The following is a 27,050-nucleotide window of genomic DNA, read 5'->3' on the forward strand; positions in this document are numbered from 1 at the left end:
TGGGGCAGTTCTACTCTGTCCTATTGGGTTGGTATGAGTTGAAATCAACTTGATGGCAATGGTTTTGGTTTTTGGTACTATGTTCCCCATCATCCTGAAGCAGCTTTCTTGATAGAACAATGGGATGGCCTTCCAAAAACCTAATTACAGCACCAGCTAGGTGGCAATACCTTGCAGAGTTGGCACAATGTTCTCTTTAGGCTGTATATGCTCTAAAATAGCATCCAACATATGGTGCTGTTTCTCCCATAGCCAGGATTCATGGTGCAGGAATCAAGGGATGAAATGGGAGTGGCACCACCCACTGTTACCTCTAGCAACCCACTCACAGGATTTTTACTTCCTGTACCTGACCTTATGTTCTGTCAGTTTAGAGGTCTTAGTTCCAAAGTGAGGAATGCCTCCACTTGGACACACACCACTGATTCCATTGAACTGGAAGCTAAGAATGCCACTTTGGGCTCCTTATGCCTCTGGATCAATAGGCAAAGAAAGGAGTTACCATGTTGGCTGGTGTGATTGATCCTGAGTATCAGGAGGAAATCAGGGATTTACATTATGTTTTTTAATGGAGGTAAAGAACAATATGTCTGGAATGCAGGAGATCCCTTAGGGTATCTCTTAGCACTACCATGCCCTGTGATTAAAGTCAATGGAAAACTACAGCAATCCAATTCCAACATGACTACTAATGACCTAGATCCTTCAGTAATGAAGGTTTGGGTCACGTCACCAGGCAAAAAACAACAACCAGCTGAGGTGTTGGCTGAGGGAAAAGGGAATACAGAATGGGTGGTGGAAGGAGGTAGTTCTAAATACCAGTTACAGCCACGTGACCAGTTGCAGAAACAAAGACTGTAATTATTATGAGCATTTCTGCTTTGTATATGTATATCAAATATTTTTGTTTTCTTCACTTATAAAATATAAGATGTAAACAGGGCTAGTACATTTTTGGTTGTGTGTATGTTCATTGTATCGTGTTAGGCCCAAGTATGACTTTATAATTGTCTTTATTCAGACATTATGTATGGTTTAAGGAGATGTGTACAGGTGCCAAGTTAACAAGGGGTGGACTGTGATGGTTAAGATTGTGTGTCAACTTGGGTGGGGCATGATTCTCAGTGTTTTGGCAGTCATATAATGTTGTGATCACTTTCCTGTTGATATTCAATACGTGATGACTTCTATGATGGAATCTGCTGTGAGTAGCCAATCAGTTGAAAGGGAGTTTCTTGGGGATGTGGCCTGCATTGAATATAACGACATTCTGTCAAGGCTCAGGGGCTTTTTGGCTCGTGCTGGACCCTGCAGCTGGCTCCTGTTCATCTGACCTCTGGTTCTTGGGACCTGAGCTATCAGCTTATCTGTAGTCTTGCCTGCCAATCTTGGGATTCATTGATCTTCGCAGCCTGTGAACAAGAGTCATGCTCTCTAACCTGCGGATCTTGGGTTCACCAGCCCCTGTGGCTATGTGAATCAGAAGAAGCCTTTATTCTGGCCCACAGACTTGGGACATCCCAGTCTCTACAACCATGTGAGTCCTTTCCTTGATATAAATATCTCTATATATACATATTTATAAGCTTGGCTGGTTTTGCTTCTCTAGAGGACCCAGCCTAAGACAGATACCTAACAACAACGAAGAATGGCATTATTCTTTTATACACATACCGTCTATAAATAATAGAATTAGAATTAATATTTTAAATGAAACTTTAAAAAAATTGGAACCCTTATCCATTGCTGGTGGGATTGTAAAATGGTGCAGCTGCTGTGGAAAACATTTTGGCAGTTTCTCAAAAAATTAAACAAAATTACCATATGACCCACAATTCCTCTCTTAGGTATATACTGAAAAGAATTGAAAGCAGGGATTTGGATACTTGTATGCCAATGTTCACCGCAGAATTATTCACAATAGCAAAAAGATGGAAACAACCCAAGTGTCCATCAACACATGACTGGATATGCAAAATATGGCATATCCAAACAATGAAATATTATTTAGCCATAAAGAGAAATGAGGCTCTGATAAATGCTACAAGATGGATGAAGCTTGTCAACATGCTGAGTGAAACAAGTCGAACACAAAAGAACAAATGTTGTATAATCCTACTTACATATGAAAGATCTAGTATAGGCAAATGCACAGAGACAAATGTTTATTAGTGGTTCCCAGGGGCTGGAGGGGAGCGGTGGAGACTTACTGCCTAAGGGGCACTGAGTTTCTGTTTAGGGGGATGAAAAACATTCAAAAATGGATAGTGGTGTACAACATAATGAATGTAATTAATGTCACTAAATGAAAGACTTAAAAATGGTTAAAATGGCAAATATTTTGTTATATATGTTTTACCATAATAAAAAAATAAAAATTGCCAGTATATGTGAACACCAAGCTTCACCTGAAAGATGTAACTGGCTTGCAAAGGGGCAGGGACATTCACTATGTTTTAAACAGTATGTTTTCTGGAGTCCCTGGGTAGTGCAAACAGTTAAGCACTTGACTAGTAACCAAAAGTTTGGTGGTTCAAATCCTCCAGAAGTGCCTCAGAAGAAAGGCCTGCAGATCTGCTTCTGAAAGGTCATGGCCAATGAAGTGCAGTTCTACTCTGCAACACATGGGTTTCCATGAGTCAGAATCAGTTCAATGACAACTAGTTTTTTTTTGTTGTTTGTTTAAGGTGATTCTAATGTGCAGCCAGAGTTGGGAAACACTGAAGCTCTCTCCAGCTCTAGGATGCTCTGTTCTCAGCAGGTGATTTTGAACAGTAGGAATGAGTCGGATGAAGGTTCAAGTCCTAATTCTCGCACTCACCAGCTATGTGACTCAGACAAATCATTTAACCTCCCGATGGTGCATGACTGCAGTGCGGGTAGTGATAACTACCTCATCGATCCTTAAAAAGATGAGAGGAGACACCGCCTGTGTAACTCTCAGCCCAGTGCCCGGCTAAGGGCACGCTCTCCAAAAGATGTCTGTTCCCACATGGTATCACAGACAGCTGACTACTATGCTCAGCAGTCTTTACAGTAGTGCTTAACAGAAAGCACAGCTCATGTACCAGAAGTGAGCCGGCACAGGCTGCTTCTCCTCCTCCCCCTTCAGGGGGGCCCAGGTCTGTGCTATCAGCATGCCACACTATTCCTTTGGGTTGGAAGCTCCCCAGCAGCCACAAGCTGGACCAGAAGGGAAGGAGGGAGGTCTGGGGGATGTTTCTGGTCTTCCTAGATGGGGAGGTGTTTACAAACACAGAGGACAGAGGGCAGTGGAACAAGTGTCAACATGAGAAACTTACCATTTCATGGCCCTTAAGAGCTAATAAAACCAGGGTCCAACACCTGAAAAGATAGGAGTCAAAGCTAGTCTGGACATCAGGTTTGTAATTTAATTCAGGGCAATTGCCCAGCAAATCTGAGGGCTGCAATGAAAAGGTACTTTTTTTCTGGAGGCCTCTGCTTACTCGTATCAAAATTGGTTTCCCATCAGACAAGGGTAGTGAGTCCTTATCTAACGTAGTTATTTCCCCTTAAAACATAATTCAAAATTGACCTTCTGACCTACAGTATTGATAAGTAGGTTTTAATTGCCTGGGGAAATGTTTATGAAATATTGTTAAGTGGAAAAGTGGTTAAGTGCTTGGCTACTAAACGAAAGGTCAGTGATTTGAACCCACCAGCCACCACGCGGGAGAAACATATGGCAATCTGCTTCCATAAAGATTACAGTCTTGAAAACCCTATGGTGTGGTTCTACTCTGTCCTATGGGGTTGCTATGAGTTGGAATCGACTCGATGGCAACAGTTTTGGTTTGGTTTTGGTTTGTTAAGTTGGAAAAAATAAAAGAAATTTGCATAAAATCTACTTGACTATAAAGAAAAAAAAAATACTCAGGGAGAAGACCAGGAGAAAATATCTAAAATGTTAACATTTCCTAACTCTCTGTACACTCTTACTTTCTACAATGGGCACATTTTGCTAGAATAATCAATAAAAATAAAATTAAAAAGTTTCAAGGCAAGGAGGAAAGACTTTTGTCCACCTTGAGTAATCCTTCCTCTCTCTGCTCCTTCCTTCACCTTGAACCCCCTTCCACTATGCCCTCAGGCTGCCCAGAAGTTTGCACTACGAGTTTCCGAAATCATTGTAGATTTTGTAAGATCTGGGTTCCCCTTGTTAAGAAGTACTACGCTTGGAGCTGTCAGATCTGTGACGTTAAGAAAGCACTCACCACAGTTCCTCAATAAATGTGTGAGGAAGGAAAGAAAAGAGGAAGGGAGGGAGGGAGGGCTGAAAATGTAGTAAGTAACGGCCAGCACCTTATCTTCCTGCTTTATAACTGCATGTTTATGTTAGGGCAAATCATAAGGAAAGGAAATAGGGTCAGCTCTCATTTATCTATGTTTGGATAAGAAAGAGGAAGTAAAGATAGCTGAAATTCCTACCCTCATCCAAATTTGCCTCTTCCCTGAAATTCTTCCAGGATAATGCCTCCTAATTCTTATCTTTTCCAGTGCCTGCATGGAAGTTTGTATACCCAGCAGCTCACATTGTTCAAGTGTAAATGCACATGTGATTGTGATTGGGGTGTTTTGTCTCTATCTCATGTGTCTGCACTGTCTTTAGCAAGATGCCATAAGTTCCATATAGTTAGGGTTGCCAGATAAAAATAGAGGATATCCAGTTAAATTTGAATTCCAGATAAATAATACTTTGTTAGTACAAGTAGGCCCCAAATATTGCATGGGACACACCTATATTAAAATATTATTCATTGTTTATCTGAAATTATCTCACATTTTGAGATATTTACTTTTATTTGCTAAATCTAGTAACCCTACTTGTAGTAGGTTGTTCACCCAGTCCCATGACTTCCAGATTTTTCCTATCCTGCCCATCTTCCTCTAGAAGTTCCCCATCTGTCAATAATCTTCCTAAAATATGCTTAGAAGTGATCGATAGTACCCTGGTGGCATCCTCTGGGCATGGGCCTCTATTTAAGGTCACTCTGGGTGAAGGCCCAAGAGTTGAACCAGCAGCGCAGAAATGGGCTTATTCCCCCTATCACCTGGAGATTACATATGTGCTCCTAACGTTGTCACGTTATACCAAAACCAAACTCGTTGCCGTCGAGTTGATTCTGACTTATAGTGACCCTATAGGACAGAGTAGAGCTGCCCCATAGTGCTTCCAAGGAGTGGCTGGTGAATCCAAACTGCAGACCTTTTGCTTAGCAGCCAAACTCTTAATCACTGTGCCACCAGGGCTCCTTTATAGGTTGTATTTACTCCTTTGAGTACTACTCCAGAAAGAAACAGCTAAAAAGAAATCACTGTGTATTTTCCTGAGAGAATAGAAAGGAACAAAATATTTTTCCAGCTCTTGCTGTATAGCAGGCACCATTCTAGGCAATGAATGTACAGTATCTCATTTAAGCATCACAAACCAAAAAAACTAAGCCTGTTGCTGTCGAGTCGATTCCAACTCATAGTGACCCTAAAAGTCAGAGTAGAACTGACCCACAGGGTTTCCAAGGAGTGCCTGGTGGATTTGAACTGCCGACCTTTTTGGTTAGCAGCTGTAGCTCTTAACCACTTCGCCACCAAGGTTTCCTTAAGAATTACAGCAGCCCTTTAAAATAGCTCTTTGAGGGAGATGTTATTATTCCCTTTTTTACAGCCTCAGCATGTACAAAGTCACAGAGTTACTGTTTTAGTCAAGTTAGGCTAGTCTAGGTTGCAGTAGGCTAGGCAATTGAATGTGGAAATTATCGAACAATATCACACACAAGTAAATTTTCCTAAAGATCATTCAAAAGCACCTGCAGCAGTACATTGGCAGAGAACTGTCAGAAATTCAAGCCAGATTCAGAACAGGAGGGATATCGTTGCTGATGTCAGATGGATCCTAGCTGAAAGCAGAGAATACCAGAAAGATGTTTACCTTTGTTTTATTGACTATGCAAAGGCATTCAACTGTGTGGATCATAACAAGTTATGGACAACACTGCAAAGAATAGGAATTCTAGAACACTTAAGTGTGCTCATGAGGAACCTGCACACAGATCAAGAGGCAGTCATTTAAACAGAACAAGGGGATACTGCTTGGTTTAAAGCCAGGAAAGGTTGTATCCTTTCACCATACCTATTCAATCTGAATGCTGAGCAAATAATCCAAGAAGCTGAACTATATGAAGAACAGGGCATCAGGACTGGAGGAAGACTCATTAACGACCAGCATTATGCAGATGATGCAACCTTTCTTGTTGAACATGAAAAAGACTTGAAGCACTTACTGATGAAGATCAAAGACCACAGCCTTCAGTATGGATTACACCTCAACATAAGGAATACAAAAACCCTCACAACTTGACCAATAAACAACAACATGATAAATGGAGAAAAGATTGAATTTGTCAAGGATTTCATGTTACTTGGATCCACAATCAACACCCATGGAAGCAGCAGTCAAGAAATCAAACAACACTGGTACAACAACAGATACATAGACCAATGGAACAGAATTGAGAATCCAGACATAAATCCATCCACGTATGAGCAGTTGATATTTCACAAAGGCCCCAAATCAGTTAAATGGGGAAAAGACAGTCTTTTTAACAAATCGTGTGGGGCATAACTGGATATCCATCCACAAAAAAATTAAACAAGACCCATACCTCATACCATGCACAAAAACAAACTCAAAATGGATCAGGGGACTAAATATAAAACCTAAAATGATAAAGAGCATGGAAGAAAAAATAGCGACAATGTTTGGAGCCATAATACATGGCATAAACAGTATACAAAACAACACTAGCAATGCAGAAGAGAAACTAGATAACTGGGAGCTCCTAAAAATCAAACACCTATGCTCATCCAAAGACTTCATCAAAAGAGTGAAAAGATTGCCTACAGACTGGGAAAAAGTTTTTAGCTATGACATTTCTGATTAGCACCTGATCTCTAAAATCTACATGATGCTGCAAAAACTCAACTGCAAAAAGACAAATAACCCAATTTAAAAATGAGCAAAAGATATGAACAGACATTTCACTAAAGAAGACATTCAGGTAGCTAACAGATACATGAGGAAATGCTCACGATCATTAGCTGTTAAAAAAAAAATGCAAATCAAAACTACAGTGAGACTCCACCTCACTCCAACAAGGCTGGCATTAATCCAAAAAACTCAAAATAATAAATGCTGAAGAGGTTGTGGAGAGACTGGAACACTTATACACTGCTGTTGGGAATATAAAATGGTACAACCACTTTGGAAATCAATTTGGTACTTCCTTAAAAAGCTAGAAATAAAACTACCGTACAATCCAGCAATCCTACTCCTTGGAATACATCCTAGAGAAATAAGAGCCTTTAAACAAACAGATATATGCACACCCATGTTCATTGCAGCACTGTTTACAATAGCAAAATGATGGAAGCAACCAAGGTGCCCATCGACAGAAGAATGGATAAATAAATTATGGTACAGTTACACAATGGAATACTACGCATCAATAAAGAACAGTGATGAATCTGTGAAACATTTCATAACATGGAGGAATCTGGAAGGCATTATGCCGAGTGAAATTAGTCAGTTGCAAAAGGATAAAAATATTGTATAAGACCACTATTACAAGAACTCGAGAAATAGTTTAAACAGAGAAGAAAATATTCTTTGGTGGTTACGAGGGGGAAAGGGTGGGACGGTGGGAGAGGGTATTCACTAATTAGATAGTAGATAAGAACTACTTTAGGTGAAGGGAAAGACAGCACACAATACAGGAGAGGTCAGCACACCTGGACTAAACCAAAAGCAAAGAAGTTTCCTGAATAAACTGAATGCTTTGAAGGCCAGCATAGCAGGGGTGGGGGTTTGGGAACCACGGTTTCAGGGGACATCTACGTCAATTGGTATAATAAAATCTATTAAGAAAATATTCTGCATACCACTTTGAAGAGTGGCATCTGGAGTCTTAAATACTAGAAAACGGCTATCTAAAATGTGTCAATGGGTCTCAACCCACCTGGACCAAAGGAAAATGAAGAACACCAAGGATACAAGGTAATTACGAGCCCAAGAGACAGAAAGGACCACATAAACCAGAGACTACATCAGCCTGAGACCGGAAGAACTAGATGGTGCCCAGCTACAACCAATGTCTGCCCTGACAGAGAACACTTGAGGGAGCAGAAGAGCAATGGGATGCAAACCCCAAATTCTTGTAAAAAGACCAGATTTAATGGTCTGACCGAGACTAGAAGGGCCCCGGTGGTCATGGGCCCCAAACCTTCTTTTGGCCCAGGACAGGAACCATTCCCAAAGTCAACTCTTCAGACAGGGATTGGACTGGACAATGGGATGGAGAGGGATGCTGGTGAGGAGTGAGCTTCTTGAATCAGGTGGACACTTGAGACTCTGTTGGCATCTCCTGTCCGGAGGGGAGATGAGAAGTCAGAGGGTCATAGAAGCTGGTGGAATGGACTCAAAAAGAGAGAGTAGAGGGAAGGAGTGGGCTGTCTCATTAGGGGGAAAACAACTGGGAGTATGTAGCAAGGTGTATATAAGTTTTTGTGTGAGAGACTGACTTGATTTGTAAACTTTCACTTAAAGCACAATAAAAATTTTTTTAAAAAGGAATCAAACATTGCATTGCATTGCATTGGGCAAATCTGCTGCAAAAAAACTTCTTTAAAGTGTTGTAAACCAAAGATGTCACCTTGAAGACTAAGGTGCATCCGACCCAAGCCATAGTGTTTCCAATCACCTCATACGCATGCAGAAAGTGGGCAGTGAATAAGGAAGATCAAAGAAGAATTGATGCCTTTAAATAATGATGTTGGCAAAGAATATTGAATATACCATGGACTGCGAAAAGAATGAACAAATCTGTCTTGGAAGAAGTGCAGCCAGAATCCCCTTAGAAGCGAGGATGGCAAGATTTCATCTCACATACTTTGGACATGTTATCAGGAGGGACGAGTCCCTGGAGAAGGACATCATGCTTAGTAAAGTAGAGGGTCAGCGAAAAAGAGAAAGACCCTCAATGAGATGCACGGACACAGTGGCTGCAACAATGGGCTCAAACATGAAAATGGCACAGGACTGGGCAGTGTTTTGTTCTGTTATATAAGGGGTTGCTGTGAGTTGGAACTGACTCGACAGCACCTGAGAACAACAGGCTGCCGTAATAAATTAACCCCCAAACCTCAGCAGTTTGACACAAGGAAAGTTTATTTGTTGCTCACACAAGTTAGGATGCACAACAGTAGTGGGGAGAAGTCCTGGACTTCTGATTTCTCGTGGCTGCACCATCCAGGACAAGACCCATGGCCTTAAAGGTTACTACGCAAGGTTAGAAAGAGCATGGAACAACTCTTCCCAGTTATTCCATGCTTCAGCTCTGAAATGACACAGCCATTTCTACTTTCAACTCATTGACCAGAACTACTCTCATGGCTCTTACATGATCTTTCTAGGTGCCCAGAAAAGGAAAATGAAGTAGGACTTGATGAACATATAGCATTGTCTACCACAACTAGTATATAAACCAAACCAAACCCATTGCCGTCGAGTTGATTCGGACTCATAGCAACCCTATAGGACTGAGTAGAGCCGCCCCATAGTTTCCAAGGAGCAAATGGTGAATTTGAACTGCCGACCTTTTGGTGAGCAGCTGTAGCACTTAACCACTACGCCACCAGGGTTTCCAACTAGTATATAACCTAAAACTCAATGGCAGATCTTTAAGTTTCCAAAGTCCGTGCTCTTTCCACTAAAACATTTGGCTTCCCAAGATTGAGGGGATCTGTTTTTCACAGAAAGGAGATACCATATGAGATAGATACCACCTCAAAGAAACTGGTAGAAAAAATGAACATGATGAATATTCTAGATTTGCAAAACCTAGAGAATGAAAAGATTGCCCCTGGAAAACTTTAAAAACATAGACAATGAGGTCTCTGAGAATTAGAGCCAGAGGGTAAATATCTATGAAACATGTATGCCACTCCAGGCTCTAAGGGAAAACTCAATGGGGTTGGGGACAAATCTTCAAGGAGAAGATTCTGGTATGTTGTAGGGTGACCAACCATTCTGATTTTCCCTGACTCTCCTCATTTTAACATTAATATTTCCACATCCCAGGAGATCTTTCAGTTCCAGGCAAACTGGGATTGTTGGTCTCCCTAGTTGTGCACCAATACTTTTTCCCCCAGACAACTTTTGAAAGTGTCACCTCAGGTGGCTCAGAAAACCCTGGGTGAAGACACACATTGACCTGTTAAAGTAAAGTTGGCTCTCAGTTCAAGAAAAACCTTGATGGAAATAGCACATGGGAATATAACTCTCCCGTAGGAAAGAGCTCAGGAAGCCCCTAAGTGAATGTTGGCTCACCTTAGCAAAACAGTTCTCTTCATGGACGCCGGGGAAGAAAATAGTCTGCCAACATGACTTTTGCTCTGGAGACTCTACTCCTACTGCTGCAGCCTGACGTACAGGAGGCTTTACCCAGCCAAATCATACCACAAACCCATATTGAGTTTGTTGTTGTTAGTTACCACTGAGATGGCTCCAACTCATGACGACCTTATGTATAACAAAACAAAACAATGCCAGGTCCTGTGCCATCTTCATGGTTGTTGGTATGTTTGAATTCATTGTTGCAGCATCAGCTAATGTTCTGTTGTGAGACATAAGGTTTTCATTGGATAATTTTCAGAAGCTCTGCTGAAACGTGTCCACCATGGGTGACTGTGCTGGTATTTGAAATACCAATGGCATGGCTTCCAGCATCATAGCAACACGCAAGCCACTACAGCACAACAAACTGACAGACAGGTGGTGCTTATTATTAAGCTTACTGTGCATAAAAAAAAAAAAAACCCAGTGCCATCGTTATAGATACATTAATACCGCTATCTTTTTCAAGTAAAATACTATTAAAACAGGTTGCCTCCATCTTGCATTTGTGCCACTCTTTAAACACATATGCGTGCACATGTGCACACACACACACACATTTACACACCTTTACACTTTCTTCTATTGCATTTCATCTTATTAGTTTTGGCCTAGTGCTCATCTGCTGAGTTGGACTTGCTATGGACTTTGTCCTACACTTTCTCCATCACCTCCAGGTTAAAGTCCAGAGTCCTCAGGCAGGCATCCAGCATCCTGCTGGAAAAGCTGCATTCCCAGCCTTCGCTCACACAGTCCCTCTTCATACAAGTGTTCGAATCCCTGCCCTTGGCCATACATAGGCTTGATCCATCCTGCTCTGCATGTGTACATGGCCCTCTCCACCCGCTTTGTACTTGACAAAATTGTAAATGCAAGACTGATCAGACTCTTGGATCAGTTGTGCCTGTCTGGTATTCTCTGTAAATTCTTCCCCAATTCCCACAGCGGATCTTATGTCTACAATTCAACTAGCAACCAGTTCTGCTCTGTTTTGCAAATCCCTTCTATTTCAAATTTACATATTTACAGTTTAACTTTTAGTTATTTTGTGATTTTTTTCCCCAAGTCTGGAATGTAAATTCCTTGAGGACAAGGACAATCCTTGGTGAATTCCTCATATCCCCTAGTGGGTGCATAACCCATGGTGTGCACATATTAAGTGTTCAATAAACAGACGTCATGGATTGAATTGTGTCCCCCAAAAATATATGTATCAATTTGGCTAGGCCCTGATTCCCAGTATTGTGTGATTGTCCACAATTTCATCACCTGATATGATTTTCCTATGTGTTATAAATCCTACCTCTACAATGGGATAGGTGGCAGTTATGCTCAGGACTCAATCTAAAAGATTAGATAGTGCCTTAAGCCAATCTCTTTCGAGATATAGAAGAGAGAAGTGAGCAGAGAGATTGGGGGACCTCATACCACCAAGAAAGCAGTGCCAGGAACAGAGCACATCCTTTGGACCTGGGGTTCCTGCATGGTGAAGCTCCTAGTCCAGGGAAATATTGATGACAATGACCTTCCTCCGCAGCAATGACCTTCCTCTGGAGCTAAAGTCCTGAATTTGGATTTCTAGCCTACCAGACTGTGAGAGAATAAACTTCTGTTTGTTAAATCCATCCACTTGTGGTATTTCTGTTTCAGCAGCACTAGATGACTAAGACAACAGACATTGAGTTATTAGTGTGTATTCTTGGGGCAAGGGAAAAAGCTAATACAAAAGTATTTGAAGAATAAGATGCCATAATTTTACCCCATAACTCCCTCTCATAACAGCATAGACAGGAAAAGACCTAGAAAAGAAATATCAAATTTTTCCCATAAGAATTGGATATGGGAAAATTCTCGATCCAAGATCAGCATGCTACTAAGGCTGTGCAGCCTAGCATCATATGTCAACTTTCTATTCTGTCAGCCATGGCTGGAACTTAGGGATGGGGATACTAGGAACCAAACTGACAGTACTTTTGGTATTTGAAACTGAAATACTTGTAGCGTCAGGCCATTGGATCCTAGCACTTGAGGCCTTCAAGATTGTGAAGAACTTTTTAAGAACCATGAGAGGTGATGAAGAGGTAAATGTGGGTGTGGGGGAGTAAAAGGTGAGAATGGACAGAGGATCTTAGGAAGCACGAATTCCTAAGTATGATTTAAGGATTCTTTGTCACTCCCAAAGAATCAAAGAGCATGTGTAGCAAAAGGCATTTCAGTCCCTGCCTGACCCTATGATGCCAACAATAATGTCTCATCTCTACCCTAATCCTTGGCCAATGAGCACCTAGCCTGGTACACGAAGAAACTCCTTCCCACAACCAAATGTCGTCTGGAAATATTTGTTTTTCTAAGTCCATTGACCAGGGGTGAACAGTGCCCAGGTCAGACATCAGCATTAAAGGGCACAGCAGTCCCTCTGTGTGTCTAATTTACTGCTTTTACGGTCTTTCTGTCTGGGTCTCTGATAATGCCTGTTATCTTTTCATTATCCTGGCACCCTAAAGTTCAGGTCTGAGTCCTCCCAGCAAATCAATCTGCATATTGATCCTCCTCCCCTTCCCGCCCCCAGCTTCTACCTGGTCCTCATCCTCAGGGCCTGGACATTTCTTCCAGTTTTCCTCATCACATCTCAGCAGACCTTCTAACTTATGACCCAGAGACACAAAAACATCCAGAACCACTCATTCATTCAACAAATATTTATTGAGCACCTATCCGATGCCAGGCACCCAGTGGCACAGCAGTAAACAAGTCAGACACAATCACTGTCCAAAGGGAAACTACTGTCTCATGTGGGACACAAATATTAAACACATAATTACCAAATAATTTATTAATTATGCAACTAGAGTGACCGCAATTTCTTTAGCCATTCGAGAGTCATTCTTTCCTCTACTATCCAATAATAATAATTCTGAGAATTCTAGGAAAATGCTAACAGATAATATAAATTCATTCTAGCTGCTGCTTATCCTTTCTCACTGTGGCCTTCTCCCTAAACAATTCTAGCATTCTTTTTATTTATTCATTTTTTCTAGCATTCTTATAACCACTACTCCGTGCTGTCCCTGATCTTTCTAGCTGATTTTGACCTCAAAGCATAAAACAAGGTCGTTCCTCTTTTCTCCAAAGAACAAAACACATAACTAGTGAGTAAACTTTATGGAAAGTTCGGAGATGACACACTTCAGAACTACCTAGAGAACTTTTTAAAATATAGGTTGCTAATCCTGCTTCCAGAATTTGTGAGTCAATATGTTTAGGGTGGAGCCTGAGAGATGGCATTACAAAAAGTTCTCAGGTGAGGTTGATGCTGTGGGTTCCAGGGAATGCACTTTGAGAACCACTGGTTTAAGCTTATGGTGGTAATACACTCCTCCTTCATAAGTAGTTTTGGGGGTGGGCATGTAACCTGTTGTGACCAATGACGGGGGGGTTCTAAGAAAGTTCTCCTTGTTGACAAAAGAGAAAGACGGCCTCTCTTCTTTCATTGTATGTTGTCACATTGAATATGATGCCTGCAACTGTGGTAGCTATCTTGAGACCATGGTGGGAGCTAGACTATGGAGGCCCTACATACTGAAGAGATCAGAGTGGAAAGATAGAAAATACCTAGGTTCTTGATAGTGTTAAGATACTGAATTAATCAATTCTGGAATCTCTGTTTTGTGAGATAATATATTTTTCTTATTGTTTAAGCCATTTTGAATTAGATTTTCCTACCTGCAGCCCAAAGCAACCTAATTTATTCAGGGGCCCCAAAACCTTAAGTAGTTGAGCCACGAAGGCAGAGCATACGGATACTGATAGATTTGGTGATTGGAAGATGAAGTCTCTCCTGTCTAATTCTTTCTATTTGACATGCATAAGGTGATAGGGTATTCCTTCAATTCCAGCAACCTTGTTTTTCACCAATTCCATTCAGTGCAGCTTGGACTTCTTTCAGTACCATCAGTGTTTGATCACATGCTACCACCTGGAATGGTTGAACACTGACCAATTCTTTTTGGTACAGTGACTGTGTATATTCCTTTCATCTTCTTTTGATACTTCCTGCATCGTTCAATATTTTTTCCCATAGATCCTTCAGTATTGCAACTCAAGGCTTGAATTTTTTCTTCTGTTCTTTCAGCTTGAGAAATGTTGACCATGTTCTTCCCTTTTGGATTTCTAACTTCAGGTCTTTGCATATTTCGTTATAATTCTTTACTTTGTCTTCTTGAGCTGCTCTTTGAAATCTTCTGTTTAGCTCTTTTACTTCATCATTGAGATGTTTCAACAAACAAATCTAGCAGTAGGGGTGGTCACTCATCTATGTCAAGAAATTTGGAAGACAGTTTCCTGGCCGACCGACTAGAAGAGACCCATATTTGTGCCCATTCCAAAGAAAGGTGCCTGCTCCAACAGAATGCACAAATTATCAAACAATATCGTTAATACCACACACAAGTAAAATTATGCTGAAAATCATTCAAAATCAGTTGTAGCAGTACATCAACAGCGAATTGCCAAAAGTTCAAGCCAAATTCAGAAAAGCACGTGGAACTAAGGATATCATTGCTGATGTCAGATGGATCATGGCTGAAAGCAGACAGCCAGGAAGATATTTATTGTTGTTGCTGTTAGGTCCCATTGAGTCAATTCCAACTCATAGAGACCCTATGTACAACAGAGCAAAACACTACCTGGTCTGACACCGTCCTCATAATCATTGATATGCTTGAGCCCATTGTTGCAGCCACCACGTCAATTCATCTCATTGAGGGTCTTCCTCTTTTTTGCTGACCCTCTACTTTACCAAGCATGATGTCCTTCTCCAGGGACTTGTCCCTCCTGATAACATGTTCAAACTATGTGAAACAAAGTCTCGTCATCCTTGCCTCCAAGGAGCGTTCCGGCTGTACTTCTTCTAAGACAGATTTGTTCATTCTTCTGGCAGTTCAACGTTCTTTGCCGACACCATAATTCAAAGGCGTCAATTCTTCAGTCTTCCTTATCCATTGTCCAGCTTTCGCATGTATCTGACGGGATTGAAAACACCACGGATTGGGTCAGGTGAACCTTAGTCCTCAAAGTAACATCTTTGCTTTTTAACACTTTAAAGAGGTCTTTTGTGGCAGACTTGCCCAATGCAATTCATCTTTTGATTTCTTGACTGCCACTTCCATGGGTGTTGATTGTGGATACAAGTAAAACGAAATCCTTGACAACTTCAATATTTTCTCCATTGATCATGATGTTGTTTATCAGTCCACCTGTGAGGATTTTTGTTTTCTTCATGTTAAGGTATAATCCATACTGAAGGTTGTAGACTCAAAATGAGAAGAAAGAGCTACAAAAAAATCTATTAATAATACAGATGTGGAATGGATGAAGTATGAATCTAGGAAAATTGGGAATCATCAAAAATGAAATGGAAAGCATAAACATCGATATCTTAGGCATTAGTGAGTTGAAATGGACTGGTATTGGCCATTTTGAATCAGACAATCACATGGCATACTATGCCAGGAATGAAAAATTGAAGAGGAATGATGTTGCATTCATATCAAAAAGAACATTTCAAGATCTATCCTGAAGTACAACACTGTCAGTGATAGGATAATATCTATATGCCTACAAGGACAGCCAATTAATACAACTATTATTCAAATTTAAGCACCAACCACTAAGGCCAAAGATGAAGAAGTTGAAGATTTTTACCAACCTCTGCAGTCTGAAATTGAACAAACATGCAATCAAGATGCATTGATAATTACTGGTGATTGGAAGGCAAAAGTCGGAAATAAAGAAGGATTGGTAGTTGGAAAATACAGCCTTGGTGATAGAAATGATATCCAAGATTGCATGACAGAATTTTGCAAGACCAACAACTTCTTCATTGCAAATACCTTTTTTCAACAACATAAATGGTGACTATATACATGGATCTCGCCAGATGGAATACACAGGAATAAAATGGACTACATCTGTGGAAAAGGTCAATGGAAAAGCTTGATATCATCAGTCTGAACAAGGCCATAGGCTCACTGCAGAACAGACTATCAATTGCTCATACGCAAGTTCAAGTTAAAGTTGAAGAAAATCAGAACAAGTTCACAAAAGCCAAAGTACAACCTTGAGTATATCCCACCTGACTTTAGAGACTATCTCAAGAATAGATTTGATGCTTTGGAAGCTAATGACCAAAGACCATAAGAGTTGTGGAATGACATCAAGGACATTATACATGAAGAAAGCAAGAAGTCATTAAAAAGACCAAAATCGATGTCAGAAGAGGCTTTGAAACTTGCTCTTGAACATAAAGTATCTAAAATGAATGAAAGAAATGATGAAGTAAAAGAGCTGAACAGAAGATTTCAAAGGGTGGCTCAAGAAGACAAAATAAGGTATTCAAATGACATGTGCAAAGACCTGGAGTTAGAAAACCAAAAGGGAGGAACACACTCTGCATTTCTTATGCTGAAAGAACTGAAGAAAAATTCAAATCTCGATTTGCAATATTGAACAATGCAGGAAGCATCAAAAGAAGGTGGAAAGAATACACAGTGTCACTGTACCAAAAAAGAACTGGTCAACATTCAACCAAATCAGGAGGTAGCATCTGATCAAGAACTAATGGTACTGAAGAAAGAAGCCCAAGCTGCCCTAAAAACATTGGTTAAAAAAAAAAAAAAAAAAAAGACTCCCGGAATTGACAGAATACCAATTGAGATGTTTCAACAAACAGGTACAGTGCTGGAAGTGCTCGTTGTCTCCCAAGGAATTTGGAAGACAGCTACCTGGCCAACTGGCTGGAAGAAATTCATATTTATGCTATTCCAAAGAAAGGTGATCCAACAGAATGCAGAATTACGAAAAAATATCACTAATATTATGGTCAAGTAAAATTGTGCTGGAGATCATTCAAAAGTGGTTGCACCAGTACATCAAAGAGGAACTACCAGAAATTCAAGCCGGATTCAGAAGAGGGCATGGAACGAGGGATATCATTGCTGATGTCAGACGAATCATGGCTAAAAGCAGAAAATACCAAGAAGATGTTTACCTGTGTTTTATTGACTATGCAAAGGCATTCAACTGCATGGATCATAACAAATTACGGATAACATTACAAAGAATGGAAATTCTAGAACACTTGTTTTCATGAGAAACCTATACATAGACCAAGAGGCAGTCATTTGAACAGAACAAGGGGATATTATGTGGCTTAAAGTCAAGAAAGGTGTGCATCAGAGTTGTAGCCTTCACCATATTTATTAAATCTGTATGCTGAGCAAATAATATGAGAAGCTGGACTACATGAAGAAGAACAGGGCATCAGGATTGGAGAAAGATTCATTAACAGCCTGTGATATGCAGATGACAAAACCTTGCTTGCTGAAAGTGAAGAGGACTTGAAGCACTTACTGATGATGATCAAAGACTACAGCCTTCATATGGATTATACCTCAACATAAAGTAAACAAAAGTCCTCACTACGGGACCAATAAGCAACATCACGATAAACAGAGAAAAGATTAAAGTTGTCAAGGATTTCATTTTACTTGGATCCACAATCAACCCCCATGGAAGCAGCAGTCAAGAAATCAAAAGATGCATTGCATTGGGCAAATCTGCTACAAAAGACCTCCTTAAAGTACTAAAAAGCAAAGATATCACCTTGAGGACTAAGGTTCACCTGACCCAAGCCATAGTATCTTCAATCACCTCATATGCATGCAAAAGTTGGGCAACAAATAAGGAAGACCGAAGAAGAACTGACGCCTTTGAATTACAGTGTTGGTGAAGAATATTGAATATACCATGGTGTCATGGATTGAATTACGTCCCCCCAAAAATGTGTATCAACTTGGTTAGGCCATGATTCCCATATTGTGTGGTTGTCCTCCATTTTGTGATTGTAATTTTATGCTGACAAGATTGGGGTGGCATTGTAACATCACCCTTACTCAGGTCACCTCCCTGATCCAAGATAAAGGGAGTTTCCCTGGGGTGTGGCCTGCACCACCTTTTATCTCTCAAGAGATAAAAGGAAAGGGAAGCAACCAGAGAGTTGGGGACCTCATACCACCAAGAAAGCAGCACCAGGAGCAGAGTGCATCCTTTGGACCTGGGATCCCTGTGCCTGAGAAGCTCCTTGACCAGGGGAAGACTGAAGACAAAGATATTCCTCCAGAGCTGAAAGAGAAAGTCTTCCCCTGGACCCGACGCCCTGGATTTGGACTTTTAGACTACTTTACTGTGAGGAAATAAATTTCTCTTTGTTAAAGGCATTCACTTGTGGTATTTCTGTTACAGCAGCACTAGATGACTAAGACACACGGATTGCCAGAAGAACAAACAAATCTGTCTTGAAAGAAGTACACCCAGAATATTCCTTGGAGGCAAGGATGGCAAGTCTTCATCTCATGTACTTTGGACAGGTTATCAGGAGGCAACAGCCACTGGAAAAGGACATCATACTTGGTAAAGCAGAGGGTCAGTGAAAAAGAGAAAGACCCTCAACAGGATGGATTGACAAAGTGGCTGCAACAATGGGCTCAAGCATAACAACAATTGTGAGGATAACATAGGACTGGGCAGCGTTTCATTCTGTTGTATATAGGGTCACTATAAGTGGGAATTGACTTGAGGGCACTTAACAACAACAAGGCCATAGGGGAGGAGAGGATACAGTCATTTTGGGAAGAGGGGAGAAAGTGTGAGGAGAGTTTTTCAAGAGTAATGAAAATAATGACTTGAGAAATACAATAAAATTATTGCTAAACATCCATTTGAGACTTAGTCTTAAATTTACAGAAAAAGTCAGCCTTGTCAGATAATTTTCTCCAGCAATGATAAACTCTTTGGAAGCACGTTTAGGTAGAGCAGATAGCTGACTCCAACTGAGCGTAAGTCTTTCCAGGTGCATATAAAAGAAGCAGAGAAGGGGAAGGGGATACAACATATCAGATTTTATGGAAGTGCTTGAATAGAATTTAAGCCAGATTCTCCCCACTCTGGTTAGTTTTCCCCAGTCCTCATCAAGCTTTGAATTGGTTTTCTCCTGTCATTGCAGCAGGAGCTCCTCGCATGATGCCTTTATTAGTTTTCTATTGCCACAAATGTAAAACCTTAAAACAACACCCATTTATTAATTCATACTTCTGTAGGTCAGAAAGTCTGAGCATAGTGGCTCAGGGTTTCACAAAGCTAATGTCGATGAGAATGCTGGGCTGCATTTTCATCTGGAGTTCAGAGTCCTCTTCCAAGTTCATATGGTTGTAGAAGAATTTAGTTGCTTATTGCTGTAGGATGGAGGTTTTTTGTTTTTGCTAACTACTAGCTGGGAGCCACTCTCAGCTCCTAGTGGCCACCCACATTCCTTGCCACATGGCTCCCTCCATCTTTAAAGTCAACAAGGGAGAATCTTCCTCACTTTGAATCCCCCTCACACTTCCAATCTATTCTTCTGGAACATCCCAGTTCCTTTTAAGGGCTACCTGAATATCCCCCTATCTTAAAAAAAAAAAAAAAAAGCAAAACAAAACTGTGCCATATAATGTAACCTAATTACAGGACTGATTATTCCATCATAGTCGTAAGCCTTGGGGATTATACAAGGTGTATATACCAGGGGTAGGGAATCTTGGAAACCATCACATAAATCTGCCTACCACATAAAAAATGAGCCATTATGCCAAGAGGACTCCTGACCTAAATTCTGGGTATAAAGTGGAAGAAAGACTATGATGCATACCCATAGAGCTGAGCTACTTTGTAGCCCAATTTAGGAAATTAGACCATATTGCTCTCCTTCACCACTAGCCCCTGGCAAAAACAGCTATTCCCCCCAGCTCCCCAGGTTCTATCCTTACAAGCCATCCTAAGGATCTGGGACATTTTCCAAAAGGCAATGTGGCGATCCATTGAAAAATTTTAAGAAAAAGTGGCATGATGAGGTCTGCATTTTAAGTTCACACTGGATTGGGTTGGATTCGATTTGATTCAACTGAATTTGATTGGATTGGATGGGTCAAGACCAGAGGCAGAGAGACTGGTTGTGAAGCCAAAGTGATAGTCCAGGTGAGATGATGGTGTCTTGGACTAGAAAAGTGGCAGAGGGAATAGAAAGCAGATAAAATCAAGAGATATTTAAGAGGTAGGATGACAAGTCTTGGTGAATGTTCAGATATGAGAAGTGACAGAGGAGAGCAAAGGATGGCTCTCAGGCTTCTAGCCTGAGCTACTGGGTGGATGGTGATGCCTGAAGAAAGAAAAATGCAGATGCAACCTTGTGGGTAGAAATATTGAATTTGGCTTTTGGCATGGTAAGTTTGATACCTGCAAGACATCCAAATCAAGATGAAGAATAGGCATGTGGATACACAGGACTAAAACCCAGACATATATGTCATCTGTATAGAGATAGTAATGGTAGCCCTGAGAGTGGATTAAATCACCTAGAGAGAGCATAAAGAATTAGAAAAGAGGCTCTAAGACTGAGTCCTGAGACATGCTGGCATTTAGAGAATGGATAAAGAAAGGGGACTGAGGAAAAGATACTGAAAAGCAGTGTCCAAAAGAATAGGGTAGGAGGAAATCTAGGAGAATGTGATGTCATGAAAGCCAAGGAGTATTTCTACAAGAAGGCAGTGGTCAACAGCTCCCTCCATGGCATATGTAGGTGGTCATTTACACAATTGTTCACTATGTGGTTCCTGTCAACTCAGTCCTCATTTCCTGCCATTTCCCCAAACCTATCCTTTCTGCTCTAACACCAGTGATGCCTAACTTGTCTTGGACCATGCAATGCTTTCTCACACTTTCTCCCCTTTTCATATGCAGTTCTGTCTCCTGCAAAACCTACCCCAGTCCCCCACCCCTCCTGAACACTATTTATCCTTTAACACCATATCTGCTCAGGTACCATCCACTCTTAGGCATTTTTGGCCAATTTACTAGTACGTATTTATACTATTGTGCTTATCCATTATACTGTAATAATTTGTTTACAGGTTTGTGTCTTCTGCTTGACTATAAGCTTCTTAAGGGTAAGGGCATGGTTGTATTCTGTTTTCTATAACCATGCTTAACACAGTGTCTGACATGTCTGACTTCAACAAATGCTTTTGGGCTTTACTGGGGCTGCCTAAATGCTACCTGTGGAATATGGAATGTCCTGGGCTGGGATAAAGGACCATGGGAATTGCTGACATGGAACAAGAGGCAAAGAGAACTGAATAGCAACAGCTATTGATTTATTGACTATGTTTTATTGACTATGCTAAGGTATTCGACTGTGTAGATGATAACAAATTATGGATAACATTGCAAAAAATGGGAATTTCGGAACACTTAATTCTGCCCACGAGGAACCTGTACATGGATCAAGAGGCAGTCGTTCAAACAGAACAAGGGGATGCTGCATGAAAGGTGTGCATCAGGGTTGTGTTCTTTCACCACGAAAGGTGTGCATCAGGGTTGTGTTCTTTCACCATACCTATTCAATCTGAATGCTGAGCAAATAATCCAAGAAGCTAGACTATGTGAAGAAGAACAGGGCATCAGAATTGGAGGAAGATTCATTAACAGCCTACATTATGCAGATGACACAACCTTATTTACTGAAAGTGAAGAAGACTTGAAGCACTTACTGAAGAAGATCAAAGACCACAGCCTTCACTATGGATTACACCTCAACATAAAGAAAACAAAAATCCTGACTACTAGACCAATAAGCAACATCATGATCAATGGAGGAAATATTGAAGTTGTCAAGGATTTCATGTTACGTGGATCCACAATCAACCCCCACGGAAGCAGCAGTCAAGAAAGCAAAAGATGCATTGCATTGGGCAAATCTGCTGCAAAAAGAGCTCTTTAAAGTATTGAAAAGCAAAGACGTCACCTTGAGGACTAAGGTGTACCTAATCCAAGCTATGGTGTTTTAGTTGCCCCTTACGCATGCGAAAGCTGGGCAATGAATAAGGAAGACAGAAGAAGAATTGACGCCTTTGAATTATGATATTGGAGAAAAATATTGAATATACCATGGACTGCCAAAAGAAGGAAAAAATCTGTCTTGAAAGAAGAACATCCAGAATGTTCCTTAGAAGCAAGTATGCCAGAACTACATCTCATGTATTTTGGACATGTTATCAGGAGGGATCAGTCCCTGGAGGACATCATGCTTGGTAAAGTATAGGGTCATCGAAAAAAAGGAAGACTCTCAACAAGATGGATTGACACAGGGGCTCAACAATGTGCTCAAGAACAGCAACAATTGTGAGTATGGGGCAGGACCAGGCAGTGTTTCATTCTGTTGTGCATAGGATCGCTATGAGTCAGACGATGGCACCTAACAACAACAATAGCTATTGATTGCTTCATTTGTGCTAGATACCACCAAGCCTTTTACAGTGCTCTATCTCATTCAGTCTTCACCACATCCCATGTAATAGATGGTATTATCATCCTCATTTTACAGTGGTGGAAATGGAGGCTAAGGAAGTTAAGTAACTTATCCAAGGTCAGACCCTAGTAAGTGGTGGAGCCAGGACTTGAACTCAAATCTGCTCATCTCCAGAGCCCTATATACTTCAAGTCCAAGTGGCATTTGAGCAAGGTGGAAGTTCCTTGTAATGTGTAGCACAGCGATTCAGAAGCGGTACATAGGCAGCGGGTTGGGGGTGATCCTAATTGTATCACCTATGGCTATCCATGGCTTCCAACACACCGTGCATGCTGGTGGCTCTGCCTGGCCAGAAGCCATGATGGATAAAGGTAAAATGTCTACGAAGGGTCTGTCCTTCAGTGTTGATGTGTCAAGGCTCAGGGCCCCAGGGGCAGGTTGGAGGGGTGCCCCAGAGCAAGCCAATCACTGCAGTGCCAGCACTAAGTCGGGAGAGGAAGTGAAAGGTAAGGAGGCCAGAGTGTAGGAAACTAAGCCAAGTTGTCAGGCCTTGGGCGATTTGAACCCCAAGGCTCCGAGCCAAGGACAGGCCACTGTGCCTAAAATAACCTCCCAAGAGAGTCTAAACTGGTCATTTTGCAATCTCTACCCCAACGCTGATTTTCAGGTCAGTCTAACAATCAAACTAATATTGATTGAACCCCTATTATATGTCAGTGCCATGAAAAGTACAAAGATTTGGTCCTCCCGGAGACAAGGCAAGGGAACAATATGAGAGTTGTTTGAAACAGTACATGATCCAGGGCCAACCTATGTAGGAAGAACCACAAAGGCAGCTTAAATTCACAGAAAGGAGGGTCCAGGGTATGCTGGCATAGGCAGTGGGGCTTCTTGGAGTACATGAACTTGAGATGGGTCTCAAAGAAGGTGGGAAGATAGAGTAGAAAGAGGACAGTGTTTCGGGGAGGAAGAAGAGTATGCACAAAGGTGAGGCAGCAGAAATGAGAATGAATTTTTCCTTAGTCTGTGAAGAAGCTGTCAGTAGAGCAAAGGGTTCCATTATAGAAGAATGGAGGAAAAGTTAGATGTACAGGGAAGCTTGGACCGTGTAGGCCCTGGATTCCAGGAACATTAAAGCAAGCAAATTCAACATGCAGCATCACAGGTTCATTGTGTGGGCAATGAGAAATCATCTTAGTCTTTAAAAAATTAAATTTTGGGAAGATGAATTTGATGATAGCTCTTGAGATGAATTAGAGGAGAGGGCTGAAGGCAAAAAACTGTATGCCCCCCACCAAAAAAAAAAAAAAAACTGCATGTTTCTTTGTGCATCCACAAAAAGTCTGGCTGCATTGAACACACAGTCACTCCCCACACAAGCTTCACAGTCTAATGGGGAAGACATTCATTAATTCCGTAGTTACCTGTTAACTGGTGCAGCGATTAAGCGCTTGGCTGCTAATTGAAAGGCTGGCAGTTCAAACCCACCAGCCGCTCCACAGGACAAACATGAGGCAGTTTGCTTAAAGATTACAGCCTTGGAAACCTTAAGGGGCAGTTCTACTCAGTTCTGTAGAACTGTTATCAGTCGGAATTGACTCAACAGCAATGGGTATGTGCTAAGCACTATACTGGGCCCCGGAAACAACAATGAAGAGCAAAACAATGCCCCAGCCTCATGGAGCTTATCCTCCAAAGGGCATGGAGGACAACACAAAAACAAATCAAGAGTAAAACGGCATTTGCAAAGTAAGCAGATGACCATATATACACTGAAGGGGACTCTCATGGTGGGCTGCCACAGCAGTATTGTAGAGGAAGCTAATTGGCCCATCCCCTTGGGTGCCCAGGACAGAGAAGCCAGCACACCATCTTCTGCTTGGAGCAATCCAGAGCTCTAAAGAGGGTGTAAAAAGAGAGCAGGAGTGTGCCCCACCTTGAAGTGTGCCAATTATTAGGATGGGGCAAGGAAGAGGAGTCTTGAAAGAAACAGGGAAGAGTGTTTGGGGAGAAAAAGGGACCATACTTATTCTTCGAAGTGAACTTTATAGGGAAGAAAGTCCCCCTGTGGATAGACGTGGCAGGCTTGGTACTTCACAGGCTCCATAGCTTCCCCCAGATCTCTGAGATTTCAAAGCTACTGTAAGAAGCCCTAAGGTATAGGGCTGTGCAGAAGGTATGGAGAGGGAGGGCTTCACCTTGGGTCATGCCCGTGTAGGGAATGGACAACTGAGCAGGAGCTGGGGCTGGAGTCAGGGATGGTGAGACCTAGAAGGTCTGGTGGGCAGGGACACCCCCAGCAACTAAAATGACCCCCTCCCTCCAGCCTCCTGGAATCCCAGGAGTGAGCAGTGATTTGGGGTAGGAAACAAGCAGCTCATAATAAAATAATAACGATAACTGAGGCTCACACAACTAACCATCTGAAGGACCTGTCTGCCCTGTCCCCCATAGCACAATTATTGAGACCGCTCTGCGTCACTAACTCCTTACACTCCTAGTGCTCCTTTGTGATTTCTCCCACTGCACACAGCTCTGGGTTAGTGTTTAAGGGGAAAGGATTTGGAAACCAAAATAAATAATTTTTAAACTTCCCCTTCCTGCCTTCCTGACAAGTCAGAAGTATACACTGGGATAGATTCAGGGCTAGGTGACCAGTCTTCTGGTTTGTCTGGATTCGTATGGGTTTTAGCACTGATAGTCCCACATCTCAGAAAACAACTCTGCCCTGGACAAACTGGGACAGCTGGTCACCCTACAGCATGCTCTGACTTCCACAACTATAACCTATCTGATAGTTTACCTCCCTGAAGTGACATCAGTACAGTTAAAGAAAACGCTTCACTTCCTGAGCCTTACCTAAGGCCCCTACCCCTGAAAGCTAGGCTCTCTGTCCTCATCCAGACACAGCAACTGTGCCCAGGAATTCCAGGTTTGTTTGCACTGGATTCCTCAGCCTTCTACTCCAGCCATCTCCCACTCCATCCTCAGCCCCAGCCACCACCTCAACTGGGAACACCAAATCCATCGGGAACTCCAGTCCATGTCATTTGCTGTTCCCTCTGCCCATCCTTGGCCAGCAAGCTGGTGGGATATGCGGGTCCACGTCAGATTATCAAGAGGGGAACTAACCTGAGGAGAAGATGACGTGCTCTGACAAGCAAGTCACAGGAAAGGGGAACCCCAGGTAAATTATGGCTTGCTGACGTTGGAAATTGCGCGATTGGTGTCTGAGTTTCTGAAACGCAGGGGAAATGCTTACTGGCAAGTCAATTTTGGAGTTTTGGGTCCAGAGCTGGGCTGACTCACCTTTATAGTGAATACCAGGGGAAAGCTCTGATAGCAAGGTACACATCTTCTGTGCTTCCAGAAGCCATCTTGTTTGCAACCCTCGCATATGCAGAAGCTTGGCTTTTCAGAACACCTGGCTTGTTCTTCACCTTGGGAAGGTTCACAAAGAACCTCTGCCAGTTATCAAAGACTGCTCCAGAGTTTCAAGGAAGATTCAAAAGAAATGCCAAGAGTGATATTAAACTCAGTTTGGGCCCTTGTGACAGAATTTTCCTGCCTGACAAGGTTAGGAAAACAATGGACAGGCACAATGCTCCAGGCATGTGGTCACCTTGTCTACTTGTACACAGACTACAATGCTGAATTTTAGATAAGCTTTTGAGGTAACCCTCTCTGTCTCCACACACAAACCCTTTTACCTGAACTGCTAATAGCCAAGGCAAAGGGTCGTTGTTACTGTTGCCATTTTTAACTGAATTCTAGGAAATTTCCTCAGATCCCAAAGAAAGATTGCCGTTAATATTTCAAATGACTAAAATAATTTGATCCCTAAAACAACCCGTTCCTCTTCTCCTCCCCACCCCTGGCTCTGCCTGCGGACTGTCACAGGGTGTTGCAGGATTGCATCACTGACCTTTGCCAGTTCGATTTCCCCTCTTCCATCCCTCCACTGTCCCTCCCACCCCCTTGAAGCCCTTTGGCCTACTTGCCTCCCCTTTCCGCCTACACTGCTAACTCTGGTATATCTATCACCAAACCTGAGTCAGAACCTCACCAAGGTGACTGTTTAATCCTTGCCAAAATTCTACTCATCCTCATGCTTCCAAGGACACCCTCCACTCTTTTAGCTTCTCAATCAAACTGCCTACTTCTTGTCCCTAAACTTCTTCCACG

At 41.8% G+C, this 27,050-nt stretch overlaps 1 protein-coding gene across 2 annotated transcripts in view; it reads right to left on the reverse strand.

Moving 5' to 3' along the window:
- Nucleotides 1-26,803, reverse strand: part of LAMB3 (laminin subunit beta 3) — a 102,771-nt gene extending 75,968 nt beyond the window's left edge. For both annotated transcript variants that reach the window (XM_049857917.1, XM_049857916.1), the window contains exon 1: nucleotides 26,175-26,803. The gene's annotated coding sequence lies outside the window, so the exon portion shown is untranslated. The remainder of the gene's footprint in view (nucleotides 1-26,174) is intronic.
- Nucleotides 26,804-27,050: the final 247 nt, after the last annotated feature.

The sequence above is a fragment of the Elephas maximus genome, chromosome 18 (genome assembly GCF_024166365.1).
Source record: "Elephas maximus indicus isolate mEleMax1 chromosome 18, mEleMax1 primary haplotype, whole genome shotgun sequence".
In the NCBI taxonomy this organism is placed as follows: domain Eukaryota; kingdom Metazoa; phylum Chordata; class Mammalia; order Proboscidea; family Elephantidae; genus Elephas; species Elephas maximus.